This window comes from Rattus rattus, chromosome 2, assembly GCF_011064425.1.
Source record: "Rattus rattus isolate New Zealand chromosome 2, Rrattus_CSIRO_v1, whole genome shotgun sequence".
In the NCBI taxonomy this organism is placed as follows: domain Eukaryota; kingdom Metazoa; phylum Chordata; class Mammalia; order Rodentia; family Muridae; genus Rattus; species Rattus rattus.
In genome coordinates, this window is record NC_046155.1 from 179407407 (window position 1) to 179414424 (window position 7018).

Consider the following 7018-nt stretch of genomic DNA (forward strand, 5'->3'; position numbering starts at 1 on the left):
TTAGGGTTTGTGAAGAGACACCATGGCTACGGAAACGCTTATAAAGGAAAACATTTAATTGGGACTGGCTTACAGTTCAGAGGTTCAGTCCATTGTCATTATGGTAGGACACATGGCAGCGTGCAGGCAGACATGGTGCTGAGAGATAGCTGAGAGCTCCACATCAGGATCTGCAGACAGCAAGAAGAAACTATGAGCCACTAGGCCTGACTTGAGCTTCTGAAACCTCAAAGCCTGGCTGTTCCTCCAACAAGGCCACACCTATTCCAATGAAGCCACACCTCCTCATAGTGCCACTTCCTGTGAACCTATGGGGGCCATTTTTATTCAAACCTCCACACCAAGAGAGTCAGTGAAAACCCCGTTGACACTTGGTGTCAGTGCTACCCACTTCATTCTGTTGGCTAAGGCAAACGTCTTGGTATAAGGGAGTTTGCGGGGGTTGGGGATTTAGCTCAGTGGTAGAGCGCTTGCCTAGCAAAGGCAAGGCCCTGGGTTCGGTCCCCAGCTCCGAAAAAAAGAAAAAAAAAAAAAAATAAGGGAGTTTGCATTCCACCTCCAGGAGAGAAATTGCATACCCTACAACAGAGGGTGCGGATATGAAGAAGCATTAACGATATATTTGCAGGTATAATGGACACATTTTCCTCCCCCTGACGTGCATCCTCCATATCCTATAACAATCCCTGTACAACAGTGGGAAGCTTAGCCCAGATTGGCAGGTGTAGAAACTGAGAAGTTTTTCTATCAGTTGAGAAATACGCCCCCAAATCTATGCTGTGACCTTGATGGTAAAGTAGGTCCAGAAGCAAAGAAGTAAAAACAGAAGAATGCCAGTAATCCCAGCTTTTTGGGAGGCTCTGGGGAAGGGCATCCTGAGGTTGAGGTCAGCTGGTCTACATAGTTAAATCCTGTCTCAAACCAAACCACTTTTCCCCAGCGTGTCATTACGTAGTCTTAAAAATCTTTTCCTTTTCTACCATCGGCCTCTATCAATTTAGACATTTTGCTACCGAAGGAAAATTTTCCACCAGGAGACGCAATAGCTCAATAGCACTAGAAGTGGAGCCACAGAGGGGCAGAGCATCGGAGGAGCGCTTGTAGCGCGCTCGTCTTGCTGGGGACTACATTTCCCACAGGGCCAAGCGCGCTGTGTCCGGGCTCTGGACGCTTCATAAACGGGAAGCCTCAGGCTGGACAGCACGGGAGCTTCTGGGACTTGTAGTCCTGTGGGCGGTGCCCTCGAGCTGGGGACTTGGGTTTGAAAGTCATCCCGCGGCATTCCACTCCGGGTGACCGCAGGCTGCGGTGCCTGGAGGCGAGTGCGGCTGGAGAACCGAGCGCGAGGATTAAAGGCAAGGACACGGGAGAGGACTGAGAGGACAGGGTATCGGCATGCTGGGTGGGTCCCTACCTTGTCACAGTTCTGTAGAGGACAGTAGTCTGGGTAGTGGGTGTGCGAGCGAAGAGTGTAGCACAGCTCTCAGATACTTTTGTCACGTTATGGAGATTTGTGTAACTCCGATTCGGGAGGCTTGGACCCTGCAATGTGTCTGCTTTCTTCCACAACTTTTAAGTTTTTGGGTGGCTTAGTTTGTCTCGCCTGGGTGGTTGTAGTTGGTGCTAGCTGGGTTGTTTGAACACGGTAGACTCAAATTCTTTTCTTGTGTGGGTGTGCATGAGCTTGTGTTCTACTTTGTAACCGTATCTGTTTTTGTACATATATGAGCTGCAGTTGTGAGCTTTGCCCAACTGCCCAACTGTGCGGATGATTGTATGAGGCTGTATTTGTATTTTGGGTAATGTGTCTGTAGTTGAGCCTAAGTGTCTCATTCTGTGGATTTACTAATGTAGATGTAATGTAACGGCATTTTGAGTGTGACTTTTTTTTATTAAATTATTTATTTATTTATTTTGGGTTTGTGTGTGTGTGTGTGTGTAGGTCTTTGGACAACTTGCAAGAGTCCGTTCTCTCCTACTATGTGGGTCCCAGCGATGGAACTCGGGTTGTAAGGCTTGGCAGCAATCGCCTTTACCAGCTGAGCCACCTAGCTGGTCCCAGACTGTGAGTTCACTGTATGCTTGGCAGAGGGTGTTTGTGAAGATTTTAGGTTGTATTTATATCTGTGGTGCGGCAGGGAATGTGTTGGGATGGTTGAAGGAGTTGGGGCTCGACTCAATCATGGGAATTTACATGGTCTGGGTTTGTATATAGTTTGTGAATTGCATCTCCCTGATTTGTATGCAATTGATTCTATTCCATTGGGTGTATTTTTGTGTATTTGAGTGCTCATATGCATATAGGATCTGATCTATGTGATCAATGATTTTGGTCACTAGCATACTGGTATGCTCTCTGGATGGCTATTAGCTAGACCTGTGGGTACTCAAGGCAAGGTTGCACCAGGCAAGTCATTTCTCCCCTACCTAGTTGCCTGTGACCATTACGAAACCCTGGGTAATTTCTACCCAAGCCCAGAAGACAGCCCCACAGTCCCATTCAGGCAAAATGTCCTGTTCTAGGTCTAAGGCATCAGGGTGGCTACTGTGCTGTGGAAAGGACCAGATAAAGGTGTCTTTTCCTTGACGTGTAGCTGCCGGCCCCAGGGAGTGCGGCAGACTACAGAGCCTGGTGAAGGGTAAGCGGGGATCCAGATTGGGAATTGAGTTTGTGAGCCACAGAGCAACCAAGTCCCCGGATGTCTTTAGACACCAGGAGGAGAGGAGAGAAGATAAGAAATGGAGGAATCTAGAGTTGGCTCAGAGGAGGGCATTGTGGTGTGCTCCTCAGGACACACAGCCAGGCATTACAGAAGGATTTAGAAGCCCTGGAGACGTATTAGTCTAATGGACCAGGAGGAAATGGGAGGAGGCTTCCTAGACTTCAGACACGTCAGTTGGGAGCGAGAGGAACAGTTAGTCACTTGATTTGATGGACCTCACAGGGATGATTTTAGAGAGGCCCCAAGAGGAGTTAGGCTATTATGGAACAATGGGGGAGTTCAGAAGGAACTTTGGAGCTCCCCACAGGACATGTATGAAGATTTCTGGATGAGAAGGGTGGTTGCAAAAAGTTTTGAACATCTGTAGCAAGTAAGTATGCATTAGTGCCCAGTTGTGGGTGAGGGCAGGAAGCATCGCTTTCATGGGGGTGGGTACCGTTGGACCCCAAGTGAGGCTGAGGTCAGCCTTAGAATAAATCAGAACCAAGTCTTCTGCCAGATAGGTGGCTGGGAGTTCTAGAATGTTCTTCTGTAGGTGCCATGTGTGCTTGTGCACACCCATGTACGCTTGGTGAGGTCTTTGGCATTTATGGATAGGTGCCAGCCTAAGCGGGCAAATTACTCAGTTTCCTTGACCTATAGCTGTGCAGATGGATTTGTGACTGGGTGCTAGGGAGTCCTCAGTCTTTCTCTGAAAATGTGTTCCCAACGCCTAAACTGTGGTTGGATTTTTCCCAAGTTTGAAGCTATGTCAGCCTGTGTGAGAATCTGCCATGGGTCCCCGTGTCTTTAGAAAAAAACAAAACAAAACAAAATGAAAGCCCTGCAAAGCAGAGGGTATGTTTGCCAGTTCCATCGTCGTCATTGTTGTTGTTGCTGCTGCTGCTGCTGCTATTGTTGTTCGTATTTATTCTTTGAGAATTTCTTACAGATATACTTGTTTGTCCTCACTCCCCACCTTCTTATTTCTCTCTCACCTATGCAGCACCACCCCCGGACCCCATAAGAGGTCCCTTTTCCCACATTTAAGCCTTTTTGTTCTGTGACTCACTGATTTTAACCAGGGCCGACCGTGTGTGTGACTGCAGGTTTGTAACAATCTCCTGGAGCCTGGTGGGCTCATCATTTGGTACTTAACAGAAGGCAACAACTGTTTCTCCCCCAGCATCTGTCAGTTGCCAGTAGTTCACAGGGAAGGAGAGGGGCCTGGGAGCCTCTCCCCAGTACATGATGGCTGCTGGCAAGCCCAGGCTTGTGCAATGGCTACACATTCTTCAAAGTACATCATTGTGTAAACAACAACGTATGCTTTTGCGGGTAGCAGATACATGGCAGTCTATAAAGAGGACTGTCACTTGTTGGGGAACATTGTATGTCTGGTAAATCTGCCAAGGTCCAGTCTCAGTTGCCAACCACAGGTCTCAGGTACTGAGCCCTTATGCTTATTCTGGGCAAAAACATCGAACTGTGTGGCCCAGACTTGTGTCTTTAGCAGTAGTTTGCTTCTTCCCGGAGGTCACAGCCACATAGCCACAGGGAAGGCGTGCTGGGGAAAGAGTGTGTCCACGTGTGGCTCAGTTGAAGACTTTGATGATAGGGACATGGTGTGGGGGAAACTGGGGCCAGCATGAAGGAAGAAACCCCAAGGCGCTAATAGCACGAAAATCGAAACCAGAGCACAAGAAACATATAGTCTGTCTTGGGCACTGTTCAATTACTTCACATTCATGGAACATTAGCTATTCCTATTTTTAAAAAGCATTTATTTTTACTGTTAAATGCTGTGTATATGTATGTGATGCGGGAGGTCTGAGTATATGTATTTAAAGTGCTCATGGATGTCTGATCCTCTTAGAACTGGAGTTATAGGCAGTTGTAAGCCATCCAGTGTGGATTCTGGGAAACACTCAGGACCTCTGCAAGAGCAGTAGGGTGTACTTTACCACAGCCATCTTCCTGGCCCTTGAGTCCTCATATTTAAAAATTTTTTTAAATATTTATCTGTGTTCGATTGTGTGCACACGCATGCATGCACACACACACATGAGTTCATGACTGTGTGCGTGCGTGTGTGTGTTGGGGGGTAGGGGGGATGCACAGTCTATGGCACTTATGTGGAGGTCAGAATCTTGTTTTCGAGACAGTCTCTCTGGTTCGCTGCTGTGCTGCCTTGTGGGCTTCTCAGGGTTTTCCTGACTGTTTTTCATCTCACTCTTGGAATGCTGGGAAAACTGACTGGAACCACCTGACCCCTTTTACCTGCCTTGTCGTAATTCAAACACAGGTTAGAAGGCTTACGTGGCAAGCACTTTTAACCCATCAGCACTCCCTCCCTGACCTCAACCCATTTTCATTCTTTTGTTGTTTGTCCCTCTGTTTTGTCTTTGAGAGAAAAATATAGAAAGGCTGAACCACCAGCCTGGAGTTCAAATTACGAGTTAAGATACAAGAAACTTATTTAAATTTGATTTCAATTTTTTAAAAGTAATTATCAAAATATATATGGGAGCATATATATTTTAAAGCTAGTTATTAAATGCATTTAGAAAGTAGTTCTTTGGGGCCTGGGCCATGAGTGCCTGTCATGCAAGTTTGAGACCCTGAGTTCTACCCACATAAAACACTAGGCATGTAATCTCAGCACTCAGGGTCCGAGAGACTTCTTGACCAGCAAGTCTAGCTCAGTAAGTGGATTCTAGATTGTGTCGAGAGACCCTGTTTCAAATAACAAGGTCGACTGTCTTCTGAAGCATGGCGCTTGAGGTAAATCTCTGGCTTCTGCATGCGCATGCATACACATGCATATTGATACACATGCACCCTCCCACACATTCACACACACACACACACACACACACACACACACACACATACACACACGATCATCCTTCTGGATAGGCAAGCCCAGGTCGTATTTGAGATGTTTCTGTAATCGAAAATTATTTTTTTTTGCTTATCTGAAAGTTAATTTTACTCTATTCCGTGTATTTTTATTTGCCAAAGCGGGCAATGTGGTCCCTAAGGTCTCACAGCTAAGAATGGTCAGCTGGGAATCACCTTCCCTTTTTCTCCAGAAAAACTGACACCTCACCCTGTGTGCCCAGGCTTGCAGTAATTCTTGGGGAGATCGGCACAGTGGTTTGATTGTCCACTGAGTCCTGCGGCATCCCCACTTGAGAGTCTGTGGAAGCTGGGAGAGCAGTCACTGCTCCGGGTCCGGGTGCATGAATAGTTTTCTTTACTATGATCACATGCAGAGCCGGGATGTAACTCAGTTGGGAAAGCACCTGCCTAGCATCAAGGAAGCCCCTGGGTTTTATCCCCAGTACTGAATAAACCGGGTATGATTGGAACATGGCTTGTATTCCCAGCTTGAGGCTGGTGAAGGCAAGTGAATCAAAAATTTAAGGTCATCCTTGGCTGTAGATCTAGCTCAAGGTCAAGCCAGGATACAGGAGATTCTGTCCTAAAGACAAAAAAGTTATTGCTGAGGGGATGCTGGGGAGGGAGAGGGGTCAGAGAGTTACAGGGGAAATAGCTAAGCAGGTAAATCGCTTGCTGTGTAATCATGAGGATTAGAATTCAGAGCCTCTGAATGGGACAGCCCTACCTGTCATCCCAGTGCTTGGGAAGCAGAGACAGAATAGGTAGAGAAAGCTGGCTAGCCTGACTAGCTCAAATAGTGATGGGGAAGTCCACGCCTCAGTATATAAGGGGGAGAAGAGCCAGGAAGCAGCCTGATGTCAGCCTTGGGGCTCTGCACACACATAGGCATGTGCACTCCCTCCATATTCAGCACACAGACAGACAGACACACAGATATAGAATCAGAGACACACAGACACACACACAGAGACACACACAGAGACACACACAGTTCAGATATAGAATCAGACACACACACACAGACACGCAGACATACACAGGCACAAACACACAGACACACAGGCAGATACACAGGCAGACACACAGATACAGAGACACACACAGACATATACACAGACACACAGATATAGAATCAGAGGCACACACACAGATACCCATACACACAAACACAAGCACACAGACACACACAAACAGACACATATACATACAGACACAGAGGAGACACACATACAGACATACATACACATATCCACACACACAGACACACATACACACACATGCAGACACACATACACATATGCAGACACACACAGACACACAGACACACACATACAAACACACATACATAGACACAAACACACAGACATACATATAGACATACAGACACGCAGACACACACATATGCAGAC